Here is a 17361-nt window from a genome sequence, read left to right as displayed (position 1 = left end):
AAGAAGTTGGGTCCCTTAAATGAATTACCTCTATGTTTGGAATTGGTATTAGGTTCTCTAAAGAAAATATATTTTAAAAAGTGCAATCAAGTTCTGATGACAGTTTACATTTCTTAAAGTTAAAAGGAAAGGAAGTTAAATAATGACATTATATTAGCCATATTTGGGGTTTTAGGGATCCTTCACCAGGAATTATTTGGTGTCAGCACTTTATTTCTTTCATTGTAGTTTATTTCTGTACTCCAAGTTGTCATTAAAGTAAAGGGACACTTAATCATTTTAAAATCCTCTATTTTATGCATGAATGTAATATTTCACATTATAGCCAGAATAAAGTTCCATCATTCACACAGCAGTCTGATGATGTCTGAAAGGTAAACCATTAGATTACAGGAATATGGTCTACTTTTCAAGAGGGTGTTCACTTTCAGTTTTTGCACATTTTTGTCAGGTCATCCACCATAAAATAAAAGTATGACCTTGTAAGACCATCCACTGACATGGAGAACACATTTTAAGGGATAAAGCTGCTTCTATGACCTGTTGATTCCAGACTGTATGATGATGAACTTTGACCTACTTAGTCTCTGCCACTGTCTGTGGCAATAAGGTGTTTCTATTTAATTGGTGTCAATTCATTATCAATGTAAGTCTTATCAAATCATTCGGGATGCTAAACATTTTGAAAAATACACTGTAATCTAGACGTCAGTGCACTGAATTTTAGATAATTTATAATTCAATGTATAACATGCGCACGCGGAAAAGAGCGAGGGAGAGAGAGAGAGAGAGAGAGAGGGGGGAAGCACCAAAACAGGACTTGAATCATGAATTCTGACGGTGTTCTGTAAAACTGTCAGGTCAGTAAGAGAAGTTTAGGAAATTCCCTGAAGTCTGCAGACACAAACTGAGCACTGCAAGTCACGCAGGCAGCGCATAAACTCAGAGATCTGCGTAGGTTTACAGGTGCAGGCGTAGTGCCATATCTGCCATGAAGCCAAGGCCAGTGGATGCATAAAAACGCAGGAGTGCCTGTAAACATCACTGCATTAACTTCTCTTCTCTCGTGATTTTCACGCCTCGTATCATGCATGTTATGTTATAGTAACAACGAAAACAAGGGCATTGTGCCACACAAATAGCTGTCCGTGCGAAACACAGCACGCCGCGCAACACACGGTGCGATGTCCAGACTACAGCATGGCTGTATATGGATACAGGACTGATTTAAGTGAAGCCTCGAGGAATTTTTTTAATCAAATTACCCGGATAATTTGAGGAATTGTTTCAACCCTAAAATCGATTCAAAAGTGGTTATCCACCAAAGCTTACACACATCCAAAAGCAAATGGATGGGGTCTGTTGGCTCTAAACCCAGGCTAGCTGTGGTTTACTTTTGTCTGTTCAGCCTTGCTGAATTGTCTTCAATTTAGAAATCATTATAATCAGCCAGTGTCCTGCAATAGTCATCTACCAAATAGTGTATCTCCCTTGCAGGAGCTGATTCCCTGCACAAAGCAACGTAGGACACCCAGGTATGAGCACCAGGCCGGTGGCACCACTTCAACAGACACTGCCCACACATTTCCCATCATCATACACACTTATTAATCTTACACAGCGGAACTGCAGAGAAGGTAGGGTGCAAACAACAGCCTAATTTACTCATCAACTTAAATATCTGTGTCACACATTTGCATTTTTACACTATTGCAAACTATTTTCACACAAAAATATTGCCATACATTACCTTTCTAGCAACCTCTGCAACTGCATAATCACTAAGAACACAGCAAAAAGGTGGTTTTGTTACCTTTACAGCCTGCCTTTCTTTGACTGCCTCTTCATTGCTGTCCCTCTGTTTCTAACAAAGTCCCTTACATTTTTCAGTGTTCTTCCTGCCAACACGGGTCTTCTACTTCCAGGCCAGCTGCCTTTTGCTTATGTGTTTTCAGAAATGCCGCATTACTGCTGCAACCTCAGCCTTAGACCAGGGTTTCTTTGTCAATCTTCTTTGACCACGAGCTTGAACAGCAGTGTCTCCTGAAAGATATGAAATGATAAATCTTACATAATGAAATGGAGAAAAAGAACAAGGATCAATACTTCTTGTTTTGGTTAGTAAACATTTACACTGACTAAAGATGAACAGTATGGAAACTTGGGATTAATTGCTCTTCAGGACAGACAATATAGAAGTCCTACAGTTTACAGAGTTAGTGCTTTCTGAGACCTGGAAACTGACAAAATAGGTTTTTGTTTAGCATTATTTTATTGACTGAAGTAGGTTTTATAAAGGGAAGAACAGGGACATAATGATAAAAATTAATGGAAGCCTGGTGAGCAGATTTACTGAAAGTCAAATGTGAACAAAGACTAAAATAAGTCAATGTTAAAACACAATCAACAGAAAACCTCAAATATTATGAACAGGGAGGGTTTTTCTTAGACAGATGTTCACATTCTGCTTAATTTCTTAAATTATTCCATATGTCATTTTCACAGTGAAGGGGTTTATATGGAACACATCATTTTTAGTATTAACATGTTTAGTGTATTGAAAACAACATTTTCTCACAAGCTACTGTGAGAAACTTGACTCTTGTGAAACCCCTGTACTGAAATGAAAAAGATAACTTCAGGGTTTGATCATAACCCTGGATCCCAGCTATATGTTACCTGGGTGGAAAAAACAGCAATGCCCTTATTGAACCAGAAACACAGACTATATCTTCACTAAGTACTTTACCTGAGAATACAGTAAGAAAAGTGACAGCAATGTATGTGTATATATTCACAGAATATGAATTTATAGTATATGAATAGAACAATCCAAGCTGTGGACATTGGGTGGTAAGAGTTCATTAGGGCAAAATAAGATTTACAAGTGATCGAGTTCCTGTAATTGTTCTTGGCTAACTCGCCAATCATAACTGATCAAAACATTTTTTTAATTTACATAAATGAAAAGGAGCATAGACTATATGAATTACAAGTCGATGATGAATTATGGACACTTTTGTAATGTCCTTTTTATGATGAGCTAAGAAACACCTTTTTTTAAATGAAATGTTAAATATCCTAAAGATCAAGAGCGTGAATGACAATAGGATGGATTAGTTTCATTTTAATGCTGATTATTTGGCACCTTTTTCTTTTTCAAAATGCCAGAAAGACGCATCAGAGGGATTTATTTTATTTTTGCTATTGTTATTGTATTTATGTGTCTAGTTTTCTTTTCTCTGTTATCTTAATGATCACTTGCTGTAATTCTGCTTGGGTTGAGCATTTCATTTATGCATGACATATGCTCAGCTACTAATTTCTATCTTGGATTTACCATGCTTTCAAAGTAAGATTAAACAGTCTTAGAGTGATAGTAAAACAAAACTTTGCCATTGTTTCTCATTTACAGTACCAAAGAGGCTTTATAACAAGACTTTGCTTACCTTCAGAAGGGAGGGCCGTCTCATGTACTGTAGATGACACTGATACCGTTTCTGCTGGAAACATAATTCAACAAAAAATGATTTTTTGTTCTACAGGAATAGAGGTTTGAAAAAATTGAAACACAATTAAATGAAGTAACCTACCCAAATCTCCAGTGTCATGGACCTGCTCTGTCACTGTAGACTCTGGTGCAGGGTCGTGGGGCTTGCTTGTTTCACACTCCAAGGCTGCCTCTTCTGTGCCACTGTTGTCATCTTCACTCCCTCCATCCCTGGCCTCACCGTCACTTAACTCTATTTCATGTGGTGGTATCAATAAAACTCACATGAGTACCTCACAATTTCAAACCCATCTTCAGCATGAAAAATCAGAGGTGTTATATGGGCCTAAACATACTAGTGCATCTCAAAAAATTAGAATATCATGAAAAAGTTCAATATTTTTTGACACTTGTTTCTGAAAGGTAAACCCATATATTATATAGATTCATTACACACAGAGTGAAGTATTTCAAGCCTTTATTTCTTGAAATGTTGATGATTGTGGCTTACAGATAGGAAAACCCAAAATTCAGTGTCTCAAAAAATTAGAATATTACAGAAAATCAATTAAAAAAAAAGGAGATTTTCAACAGAAATGTCAGGCTTCTGAAAAGTCTGTTCATTTCTATGCCTTCAATACTTGGTTGGGCCTCCTTTTGCATGAATTACTGCATCAATGCGGCGTGGCATGGAGGCGATCAGCCTGTGGCACTGCTCAGGTGTAATGAAGCCCAGGTTGCTTTGATAGCGGCCTTCAGGTCATCTGCATTGTTGGGTCTGGTGTCTCTCATCTTCCATAGATTCTCTATGGGGTTCAGCTCAGAGTCACAGTAACTCCATGGTCATTGAAGCAGCTTTTGGTACCTTTGGCAGTGTGGGCAGGTGCCAAGTCCTGCTGGAAAATGAAATCAGCATCTCCATGGTGCTTGTCAGCAGGAGGAAGCATGAAGGTCTCTGAAATGTCCTGATAGATGGCTGCGTTGACTGTGGACTTCAGAAACCCAGTGGACCAACACCAGCAGATGCCATGGCAGCCCAAATCATCACTGACTGTGGAAACTTCACACTGGACCTTAAGCAACGTGGATTCTGGTCCTCTCCACTCTTCCTCCAGACTCTGGGACCTTGATTTACAAATGACATGAAAATGTACTTTCATCTGAGAAGAGGACTTTGGACCACTGAGACCACAACAGTCCAGTTCTTTTCTCCACAGCCCAGGTAAGACTCTTCTGACGTTGTCTCTGGTTCAAGAGTGGATCGACACAAGGAGTGCCACATTTGTAGTCCAGGTCTAGGATTGGTCTGTGCGTAGTGGCTCTTGATGCGCTGACTCCAGCCTCAGTCCACTCCTTGTGAAGCTCCCCCAGATTCTTGAATGGATTTTGCTTGACAATCCTCTCAAGGCTGCAGTTCTCCTTCATGCTGGTGTACCTTTTCCTACTACACTTTTTCCTTCCACTCAACTTTCTATGAATATGCTTGGATACAGCACTCTGTGAACAACCAGCCATTGTCAGTGACTGTCTTCTGGACATCTGTCCAGTCTGCAGTCTTCCCCATGATTGTGGATCCTACTGACCCAGACTGAGAGACCATTTAAAGGCTCAGGAAACCTCTGCAGGTGTTTGGAGTTCATTAGCTGATTAGGTGTGACTCCATGATTTTCCAATGTTGAACTTTTTACAATATTCTAATATACTGAGACATTGAATTTTGGGTTATTTTATCTGTAAGCCATAATCATCAACATTTCAAGAAATAAAGGCTTGAAATACTTCACTCTATGTATGATGAGTCTATATAATATATGGATTTTACTCTCAGAAATGAGTGAAAAAAATACTGAACTTTTTCATGATATATTAATTTTTTGAGATGCACTAGTAAGCTGCTGACTAATGCAAGACTGCATTTTACATGAAGAACTGTTACAAAACAAAAAAATACCCATTGCAAATGCACAAAGCAAGTGTCATTTTATTCCTTTTCCATTAGAGCAGCTAGATCACACTGACTACAACATCTCCTGTTTATTCCCTTAAATTAACTTGCTCTTATTTTTTTCCTTGTGGCAAGACAATCTTAACATTTTGGCTGCAGCCCTGACGCAAACAAACAAGGGCCAGAATGACAGAAAGGAATGAAAAGAAAAAGAACTCTGAATGATAAGTATGCCTTACATTACATATGCATATGCAATAAATTGTTTATTTGTAAAGTTTAAGGTGAAATATATCTCTCTGCTAACCTGACACACCAGATGGATGTGTTTCACACATCCATAAGGGAAAGCTTCAATAGGAAACGTTTGAGAAAAGGCAGAGTATTTGAAAAAACTCAGTGTGATTGGATGAACGTGCTGTCTGTCACATCTCCACGGGCCAAACAGAGCAACAAATCACGTGACGTAGCAGCTATCTAGCAGCGCTTGCGTTGCTGCCAAGGATTAACACGAAACATGGCGACTATAGGCATGTTAGTACTGGACTTTTGTTGTTTTTGAAAAGAAAACAACTCACTGCTGTTCTTTGTTCTTCTTTTCATGAAGACATGTCATCAAGTTCTGATAAAACTGGCGCTTTAGCAGCATCCACGCTAATCTCTTCCTCCATAACTGCACCAGCTCTTGCTGCTGCTTGTTTGCATAATGACACTGCCGAGTGTACTGCCCCTCGTCGCTGATTGGTCCTGTCGCTGGCTAACCGGGCCCAAACGGTTCAGACGGGTGCTTAACAAGATGGATTTGCCAGTGAAAACCAAGGAAACGGGCGTATTCGTCTGCTTTGCAAGGTTATCTCTCTGCCTGTTCGCTCTCCTTCTTCTATGCTGGTTTTAGAGCTAGTGTCAGAGAGCTGAACCTAATGAGGTTAAAGTAGGAGGGAATTTGGATTTGAAAGCAGAATATAAATTCAAATACCCTAAAAAGAAAAAAAATATGACTCACCTTTTAGTCACATATGTACCCAAACTTTCACTGTTTCTCTAGCATATTCTATTTTCTTTCTTTTCTTGTAATATACTGTTTGCTGCAGGCAGAAAACATCATCCAACAGCCCCTGGAATTTCATTTTTTCCCTCGACATGTATAATCATTTGCCTTTGAAACAATGTGTGAGAATTCACCAAATATCTCACCTTGACACTTTCAGCCAATCCACTTCAAGGAGGATACTGGTCCAACACACTGTCTTCATTTGTCCAATGGAAACGCTTGCAGACACCAGTTGATGTTTTTTACACTGTTGACAAAATGTAATCATAGCATTAATTTCTGCAATAATACAGACGCAGGTATTTATTATTTACATGGTAAAATATACCTGGCCTTCAGGAAAAATCCATTTAAATTCAAAGTGCAGTTTACCTTAATACTGTTGACCTGCAGATTCATTTGAACTGGAGCGGTGGGCTGATTTTGTGTTGTCTCAGGATCACCTACCAAAGAGAACAAAACAGTTTAAAAAATCTATTCAGTTATGTACCTTTGGTTAACATTCTTTAAGATGTTGTTGAAAAAAAGAAAAAAAGTGCATTTTTCCTGGTCAGATTTTCAGTTAAAAAGAATTTCTGCCAAATTTTGTGAGGAAAAATGAAGTTTTGGTGGAGTATGCAGACCTGCCAACCTTGGCAAAATATTTTGAGTACCACTTGTGTCAAGTGTTGTTGTGTCGCTTTTTTCACAGATTATATATATCAGGGCTGTATGTGAACTTAAACCTTTTATTTTGCTCATGGCACTGGTGCTACAGAGGTTGATTATCTTGTAGCACAGAACAAAAACCAGTAGCACAAAATATAAAATGTTTGTTACATCTCTAAAACCAACATTAAACCAAAATATATGCTCAGTAAGTGAAAGTACTTAAAAACAAAACCAAAAAAGCTTAAATTACAGCCCTACATTAATGTCTAACAAAGCTAACAGCCAATCATTGTTCAGAATTTTGGGGTGCAGCAAAGAAAAAAGATACTGATGGTTCATCTCCACATCCAGACACAAAACAAGAGCAACCTGCTGGAAGCTGACTAACTTTATAGAAGTGTTGGTGCTTGACGATGATTAGGGCAGTACAGGCATGTTATTTTTTACTTTAGGCAGGACCAACAGACAGCTCAAGTCTTTTTCTGTGTTCATCCGTATTACTTAAACTTTAAAATGTGTTCTAGAGACTTAAGTATATTTCTTTGTTCATCTTTTAACTGTGTTTCAAGGACTGAAGTGTTCGGTCAATGCATTTTTATATTGGTATTGATATTGGCTAAATTTAATTTGTAAATATCAACATATTGTACAAACCCCAATATTGTTAATCCTAGTCAAACTAACAAATAGAGTTAAGTACAAGATTTATGTTCTTATGTGGGCCTTTTTGATGGATTACTTGCATGGCCCACAGGCCATAGTTTGGACACCCTTTACTGATACTCAGAGTAATAGGAAAATATTTGTAACATTATTAGAAATTCATTAAACACTGTTAGAGTCTGGTCCATATTGTAGTATCACACTGGGGTCTGATGTTTAGAGCTAATGTAAATGAATAAATCCCTCTTTTCTCTCTAACAGTGCAATCACAACATCAGGATTATTGGAGTTAAATGGTAATTAAAACAAAAAATCTGTCACCGAATTGTGTCTTTACCCTAATAATACACATAAAGTTAATGCAGTGTGCTCCTGTCATTCTCCCTCATCTCTCCATTAGACACAGCTGTCTGTCTGTCCCTGTCATATCAGACCTGTATGCTACATTCAGACCTGTATGCTACATTCAGACCTGTATGCTACATTCAGACCTGTATGCTACATTCAGACCTGTATGCTACATTCAGACACGTATTAGCTTGTTAACCAAACAGCAGCAGCTACATTATTAGTGAAGAGAAAATGTATCGTTTTATACATTAATCTTTAACCAGAAGTAAGCGCAGACTGAGCGCTCTGTCCTCTCACTGACAGCCAACACACTGCGACGTATGAGCTAGTGCAGGGCACTCTCTCACCATCGCATCAGCTGCTGAGCGTGGCCGCTCACACTCCAGACACAGAGGATTTTGCATGACAAGAGGAAACAAAAATTAAAGTATTGGGCATGGATTTCAAATCTTAAATCAAAGTGGAGTGAAGTTTTTGTGGCAACAGGTAAAACTGAGCGCCTGGCATGCACGCACCTCTCTCACCTTGTCATCGTACGGGGATGGAGGCAGAGGGCAGGAGGCAGGAAGGAGGGGAGCGGGGATATAACGCTATATGTTCAGCAGACTCGTTATTCTCCGTTACTCTGTGTAATTGGTTGAATCTGCTTCACCACACTACTGCATGGTGCTGTCAGACATGAGTATGACGGTGCACATTTCCCTCAGAACTCACATGTCCGCAGCTTTTTGCGTAGTTTAGAGAGGCAAATCGTACCAGCGTATTTACATGTCAAATTGCATACCTGGTACACAAAATGCATACAGGTTGGCAGGTCTGCTGTTTGTGCACAGCTTTCCTGTCAAAAGAAAAATAGATTTAGAAAAACACTAAATAGCAGCTCTTCCATCACAGCCTGCTTCTGTTTCTGCTCTTGTGTGGAGGAGAGGATGATGACCAGAGGACTTGAGTTTACAAAAGACAAGACTAAGCAGCCTAGCTATAGTTAACGTGTATGTTACCACTAGCTGAGGCAGCCTAATAAGTTTGATTTAGCTTAGGCACTTTCTCATGGCATATAGGCTAATGTACTGTAGCTACTAAAAGGGAGAGACTACAGGTAAATACAGTTACGTGTATCTAAAAATCTGTCATCAATATTGTTGCATTGATATGTAAATTATGCCCTATTAAAATAAAATGCACTAATTCGCATACATTTGATGAGGTACTGCAGGTGAATGGGGTAAAAAATGACCTAGAACAAATCTCCATCAAACTTCCATAGTTAATTACAGACAGTTTTTCCCCTGAAATTTTTAAATAAGAAGAGGAGCTTGTTTGGAGAATTCAGGGGAAATCTACAGATGCAAACAGACAGAGAGCTGTAAAATAAACACCATCTAAATGTACTAGTGCATCTCAGTAATTAAAATGTCATGAAAAAGTTCAGTATTTTTTGTCACTCTTTCCTGAAAGGTAAACCCATATATTATATAGACTCATTACACATAGAGTGAAATGTTTCAAGCCTTTATTTCTTGAAATGTTGATGATTATGGCTTACAGACAAGAAAGCCAAAATTTAGTGTCTCAAAAAATTAGAATATTGTGAAAAAGTTCAATATTGTAAAGTCATGGAGTCACACCCTAAACAGCTGATGAACTCCAAACACCTGCAGAGGTTCCTAAGCCTTTAAATGGTCTCTCAGTCTGGGTCAGTAGGATCCACAATCATGGGGAAGACTGCAGACTTGACAGATGTCCAGAAGACAGTCACTGACACCCTCCACAAGGAGGGCAAGGTCCAAGGTCATTGCTAAAGAAGCTGCTTGTTCACAGAGTGCTGGATCCAAGCATATTCATAGAAAGTTAAGTGGAAGGAAAAAATGTGGTAGGAAAAGGTACACCAGCATGAGGGAGAACTGCAGCCTTGAGAGGATTGTCAAGCAAAATCCATTCAAGAATCCGGGGGAGCTTCACAAGGAGTGGACTGAGGCTGGAGTCAGTGCATCAAGAGCCACTACGCACAGACCAATCCTAGACCTGGACTACAAATGTGGCATTCCTCATGTCAATCCACTTCTGAACCAGAGGCAACATTAAAAGAGTCTTACCTGGGCTGTGGAGAAAAAGAACTGGACTGTTGTGGTCTCAGTGGTCCAAAGTCCTCTTCTCAGATGAAAGTACATTTTCATGTCATTTGTAAATCAAGGTCCCAGAGTCTGGAGGAAGAGTGGAGAGGACCAGAATCCACGTTGTTTGAAGTCCAGTGTGAAGTTTCCACAGTCAGTGATGATTTGGGCTGCCATGGCATCTGCTGGTGTTGGTCCACTGGGTTTCTGAAGTCCACAGTCAACACAGCCATCTATCAGGACAGTTTAGAGCACTTGAGTACTTATGGAGATGCTGATTTCATTTTCCAGCAGGACTTGGCACCTGCCCACACTGCCAAAGGTACCAAAAGCTGCTTCAGTGACCATGGAGTTACTGTGCTTGATTCAGACCTGAACCCCATAGAGGATCTATGGAAGATGAGAGACACCAGACCCAACAATGCAGATGACCTGAAGGCCGCTATCACAGCAACCTGGGCTTCATTACACCTGAGCAGTGCCACAGGCTGATCGCCTCCATGCCACGCCGCACTGATGCAGTAATTCATGCAGAAGGAGGCCCAACCAAGTACTGATGGATAGAAATGAACAGACTTTTCAGAAGCCTGTTCTGTTTAAAACATCCTTTTTTATTGATCTTATGTAATATTCTAATTTTTTAGACTCTGAATTTTGGGTTTTCTTATCTGTAAGCCATAATCATCAAAATTTGAAGAAATAAAGGCTAGAAATATTTTATTCTATGTGTAATGAGTCTATATAATATATAGGTTTACCTTTCTGAAAAGATGACAAAAATATTGATTTTTCATGATATTCTAATATTTTGAGATGCACTAGTATTATTTGTAAGTTTTCTTTCTTTTACAGTGAAAGAAGACATGGATGCAAAATCGACCAAAATCTCTAAACTGACCAGAACATGAAAACACAATATTTTAATCTCTAGAGTCCTGTCTGAAACCGCTACTGCATTATTCTGACTGTAGGCTCCTCAGCTAACAACTATTCATTCTACCAGATATTTGATAGCAGACAGACAGACCTCCTCCAGATGTGAAAGATTCACTGAAACTAAGATCATGTCACCATCAGTTAGTGTGTGCTTGTTTGGAAAGGACATAAAAATAATAACAATAATGATAATAATAACAATGATAATAATAATAATAATAATAATAATAATAATAATAATGCTGCGATTGACTGGCGACCAGTCCAGGGTGTACCCCGCCTCTTGCCCAATGACAGCTGGGATAGGCTCCATCCCCACCCCCCACCCCCCGTGACACAGAACAGAATAAGAGGTATAGAAAATGGATGGATGGATGGATGGATAATAATAATCATAATCATCATAATCATTATTAGTCAATAATGTATGTAAAGTCTGTATTCTGTTGCTTGGGTATAGATAATTTATAGATAATTTACATTTTAATCATGTCTGCAGCACAACGACTTTTCCATTTTGTCAAAAAGATTTTTGCAGTGATTTTCAGTATTTCTGCCATTTTTCCTGGAAAATACAGTGAGCAGTAGATGCGTGCAGATGCACTAAGCCTTATTGTTGCAACTAATCATTGGCCTAATACAGTTTAGAGCAGTGGTTCTCAAATGGTGTGCCATGGCACGCTGGTGTGCCTTGAGACAGGTCTAGGTGTGCCTTGAAAATCCGACTGACTTTACATAAGTACTACAACTATGCAAGAGACTATAACCAATGTCCTTACTGCATGCAAGCACTACAGGTTTCATGGCATCATATAGCATTACATGCTCACTGTCCATCTGTTATCTGTTAAATATGCAAATGTAAATTTACATGTAAGAATTTAAAATCTCATGCTTTTACTTAGAAAATCGGAGGTATGGTGCCTCTAACAGCTGTGAGCCACATAGTTTCGTCTCCATGTTAGCACAAGTCAGGCCATAAAAATTCATAAATGGGTATGGAGAACATCCATGAACACACTCCTCTTTGTAAAACAAGCTAACAAGTTGAGAAAAGTGGAAGAAAATTAAGAATATCCTCTGGTGGGACACTCCTGGTGTCTTGTCATCCTCTGTGCAACTTCTTCCATCTCAATAGGAACAACAGAGAGAAAATAGGAACAGGGTGACAGGGGATAAACATGGGGAGCTGCAGTGCATCACTTGCAGAGTGTCAGGATGCAACTAGAGGAAACTCTAATCAAACTGATGGAGCACTTGCTCACATTGCATGCAGTTGGGACTGGGACATGTTGCTACTTGCTACACATGCTAAAGAGGCTATTTTGCAAGGATATTAATATGGTGTGCCTTGAGACGTCAGCTTGCTTTTTGGTGTGACTTGGACAAAAAAAAGTTTGAAAACCATTGGTTTAGAGGGTAGGTTGGTTTGCTCATTTATGTATAGAACAGTATTTTTCAGTTCACTGTGAAGACTGTTTATTTTGAAGTACTTTTTTATTTCAATTACACCAAAAGAATTCAAATAATTAATCGTTTTGTGCAAAAATAAATATAATATTTGTGCATTTTTTTCTTTTCTTGAAAACTTCTCCATGTCCCTCTCCCTAGTAGCTACAGTCAGTTATTCTAAATATTTACTACAGACTAGCAGCAGAGAAAGCATGCATATTGTGTCATCATTTTGTTCTTGCTTACTGTTGCGATAAACCCAGTGAATACTAAAGAAGACACTGTCTTTGTGTGATCAATTTATTTTGTAGAAATTAGTTGAGTATTCGTCAACTGGGCTAATATATTTTACTTTCTTTGAACATTTTTTATGAAGAGAAGTGCCCTTTTTCTCACTTGAGCCCCTGCCCCCCAAAATGTCTGTGCACGTCCCTGGAGCAGTATGATTTGGAAATCAGACCTTGAGATAGATCAGACAGAGGAACAAATAAGCTCCAGTCATGCTGCAATTTGCTGCTGTAATCTTTTAGTTTGTATTTTCCTAATTTTTTAAACTTTAGGCAGGACCAGCAAACAGCTGAAGTCTTTTTCTGTGCTCATCCTATTTACTTAAATCTATTTACTACTTAAACTGTTCTAGAGACTTAAGTATGTTTCTGTGTTCATCCTTAAACTGTGTTTCAAGGACTGAAGTGTTAGATCTAAACTACATTTATATATCGGTATTGATATCAGCTAAATTTAATTTAAAAAATATAAACATATTGTATAAACCCCAATATTGTTAATCCTAGTCAAACTAAGAAAAAGAGTTAAGTACAAGTTTTATGTTCCTATGTGGGCCTTTTTAATGGATTTTAATGGACTTACAGGTCAATTTAAAAGGACCAAGGGCCACAGTTGGCCCACAGACCATAGTTTGGACACCCCTTATAAATTAACTGATACTAAGAGTAATAGGAAAATATTTTTAACATTATTAGAAATTCATTAAACACTGTTAGCGTTTGGTCCATATTGTAGTATCACACTGGGGTCTGATGTTTATAGAGCTATTGCAAATGAATAAATCCCTCTTTTCTCTCTAACAGTGTAATGATAACAGCAGTACTACTGGAGTTAAATGGTGTCTGTCTGTCTGTGTCATATCAGACCTGTATGCTACATTCAGACCTGTATTAGCTTGTTAACCAAACAGCAGCAGCTATGATATTAGTGAAGAGAAAATGCACCGTTTTATACATTGTTATTTAATCAGAAGTTAGCGCACACTGAGCGTTCTGTCCTCTCACTGACAGCCACACTGCGACCATCCGCGTGTATTTGGAGAAGACGAGGAGAACGGAGAAGCTCGCAGATACTTGTTTTAACATCGTCCAGCCTACCTGCCTTAGTAAAAAATTTAGGATTAAAGCAGTGCTCCTCTTAAACATGACGACTACCTGTACTGCCACTGCCCTGAACCCACTCCGTCTGTATGACCTGCTGCAGGGCACTCTCTCACCATCGCATCAGCTGCTGAGCGTGTCCGCTCACACTCCAGACGCAGAGGATTTTGTATGACGAGAGGAAATAAAAATTAAAGTATTGGGCATGGATTTCAAATCTTAAATCAAAGTGGAGTGAAGTTTTTGTGGCAACAGGTAAAACTGAGCGCCTGGCATGCACGCACCTCTCTCACCTTGTCATTGCACGGGGATGGAGGCAGAGGGCAGGAGGCAGGAAGGAGGGGAGCGGGGATATAACGCTATATGTTCAGCAGACTCGTTATTCTCCGCTACTCTGTGTAATTGGTTGAATCTGCTTCACCACACTACTGCATGGTGCTGTCAGACATGAGTATGACGGTGCACATTTCCCTCAGAACTCACATGTCCGCAGCTTTTTTGCGTAGTTTAGAGAGGTGAGTCATAAAAGCGCATTTACATGTCAAATTGCATACTTGCTAACAAAATGCGTACAGGTTGGCAGGTCTGGTTTCAGAAAGCTGGGAAGCAGATTAAAACTCACCTCCTCAGGTTGATTGAGGGGACCCATTGCTGGATTTTCAGGGTCTGGTTTGGAAAGCTCAGTGAAGTCTGGATCAAGTTGATCTCAGTCTCCTGCATCAACATCTAGATCAAATTAATTGACAGGTACAAACAAAGACAACTCAGAATGTAGACTTGTGCATTCTAACAAAGCAATCATACAATAACGGTCTGAAAAAAAATTATAACAGTTTACCTCTTCAGCATCTGCAGACTGGGGGTCTGTACCTTCAGCCACGCTTGGAGGCCTGTCCTCATCAAGGCTCTGATTAGAAAATAAAACGGAGATGATTTTAATATATTCCAAAGATTAGAGACTCTCTGAGGATCATGATGTAAAAGTCTTTATGAATTTACTTTTGAGTTTTATGTTGAAAACAAATTAGATTTTAATTTTAGTCCATTTATTCAGACATATGTCTAAAATTTGCATAGTAGGAAAACTTATCCTTTGAATTTTTAGTAATCAGTGAATGCAGCTTTTAAAAATTAGTGATCAGGGTTACTTGGGCTTTAAGTACACTGTATGAGAATGCCCATATATACAATTTACAGATAAACCATTTAACATTTGTTTACAATTGCAACTTTTTCATACTTAGACTGACTCAGAAATTTTAAAAGACCTTTTTGCTACTGTATAGCACACAAACATCTGTTTACACCGTACTTCATTATTTACACCATCAACCCGCTGAGTCTTGCACTGACTCAAGACTTGACATTGTACTCTATGTGAAAGTCCCTAGAAAACACTGCCCAGACAAACCATATATTATTCAGATACACATACACTCTACTGATTCTAACACTGACTCACGACTTTAAATTGTACTCTGTGTGAAGGTCCCTACAAAACACTGTCCCTTTAAACCATACAACATTCAGATACACATACACCCTACTGATTATTAAACTGTATGAGACTGTCCCTGTATGACACTGTCCCTTTAAACCATATCACATTCAGATACACATACACCCTACTGATTATTAAACTGACTCAAGACTCGAAGTTGTACTCTATGTGAAAGTCCCTACAAAACACTGTCCCTTTAAACCATACAACATTCAGATACACATACACCCTACTGATTATTAAACTGCATGAGACTGTCCCTGTATGACACTGTCCCTTTAAACCATACAATATTCAGATACACATACATTAGACTTCTAAAAGCACATGTTGTCAATGTCTCTGCAGACCATTGTCTGTCTTAATGATTCATTTATAGACTCATCCAGCAGACTTTGGCATGCTGGTTGCCACAGAAGATGTTTGTGATTAATTTCTGCACCTAGCCTCTAATAGCTAACACATGAACTTATACTCTTTTAATCTGGACATAACATTAATAAGTTATCTGCACAATACATAAAGACCTGATCACAACAGTGGAAGTTTTTAAAGCTAGTTTACATGTACAGACAAGGAAATGGTAAGTCCTCCCAGAATTCAACTTCATCTTATTTTAGTTTTTGCTAAAATCATACCTGAATTTAGCCTTTTTTGCTCTATTAGTCCTCTCATAGAGCATGCATGCACAAAATCAGGGAGTAAAACAAGCACAGAGTCACAGCTAATGCATTAAATGATCACAGCTGCTTAAGGCAGGGCCGATCGACGTGCACTCCTGTTAGGAGGCTAAACTAGCAGCCACAGCCACATGTTGTTTAGCTTGTTAGCTCACCAAGCAAAGAAAACTAGCAGCTGCAACTAACAATATATCCTACTAAGATACAAAAGCAGGGCAAAGTAGTTACCAATACAGTTTTCTCCACCTGCTATCTCCTTCTTTAGCTGAGAAGCAGCTAAGCTAGCAAAGTCACCGTGCTAAGCAAAGTAAAGTAAAGCAAAGCAAAGTTTTCTACCTCAAAAACACATTCTATCTCTCCATAAGAGTCCCTAAACAGATAATATGACAATAAAATACAAGTTTAATGCTTACCTTCATGAAGAAACCATCCAAATACGTCTCTTAATCCATGCTGTCTCATGTAGTTCTCTCCACTCCGTTTACCGAGGATGTGGGCGGAGCTTAGAGCGGACTTCATTTAAGTCCCGCCCACACATCTCAATCAGCCAATCACAAGCCAGCCCGCCTAAACTGCACCGTGTGTATCAAAAATGTGTACAAACTGCAATTCCATCACAATCTCTGGGGTGCGCTGTTCGATACACTGTGATACACAGAAAATCAGGTCAAGTGGTACATAAGGACCATCAGAGAAAATCTGGAAAAGTGTTAGCTAGATGCTAACTAATGCAGATACACTTCCCGAATTATCCGGACTTTGGCATAGTCCGGCTAATCCCCTTAGGTCCAGGGAGCGCTGGTATGTATTCAGGTCAAAAGTCCGGACATACCATATAGGCCAACACAGACACACTCACACACAGACACACTCACACACTCACACACAGACACACTCACACACAGACACACTCACACACAGACACACTCACACACAGACACACTCACACACAGACACACTCACACACTCACACACAGACACACTCACACACAGACACACTCACACACAGACACACTCACACCCTCACACACAGACACACTCACACCCTCACACACTCACACACTCACACTCACACACAGACACACCCACACACACACCCCCTCACACTCACACCCAGACCCACTCACACACTCACACTC

General features: G+C 39.2%; 1 long non-coding RNA gene across 1 annotated transcript; it reads right to left on the bottom strand.

The window, feature by feature from the left end:
* Positions 1 to 577: 577 nt before the first annotated feature.
* Positions 578 to 17137, bottom strand: LOC121513413. The gene is made up of 8 exons (XR_005992201.1): positions 16636 to 17137; positions 14880 to 14948; positions 14664 to 14767; positions 6859 to 6929; positions 6630 to 6733; positions 3594 to 3743; positions 3450 to 3503; positions 578 to 2043 (listed from the first exon to the last, which is right to left on the bottom strand). It is a non-coding gene; the product is annotated as an uncharacterized LOC121513413 (long non-coding RNA).
* Positions 17138 to 17361: the final 224 nt, after the last annotated feature.

Source organism: Cheilinus undulatus, linkage group 8 (assembly GCF_018320785.1).
Source record: "Cheilinus undulatus linkage group 8, ASM1832078v1, whole genome shotgun sequence".
In the NCBI taxonomy this organism is placed as follows: domain Eukaryota; kingdom Metazoa; phylum Chordata; class Actinopteri; order Labriformes; family Labridae; genus Cheilinus; species Cheilinus undulatus.
Note: the sequence above shows the minus strand (reverse complement) of the source record. Positions and strands in the feature narration are given on the sequence as shown.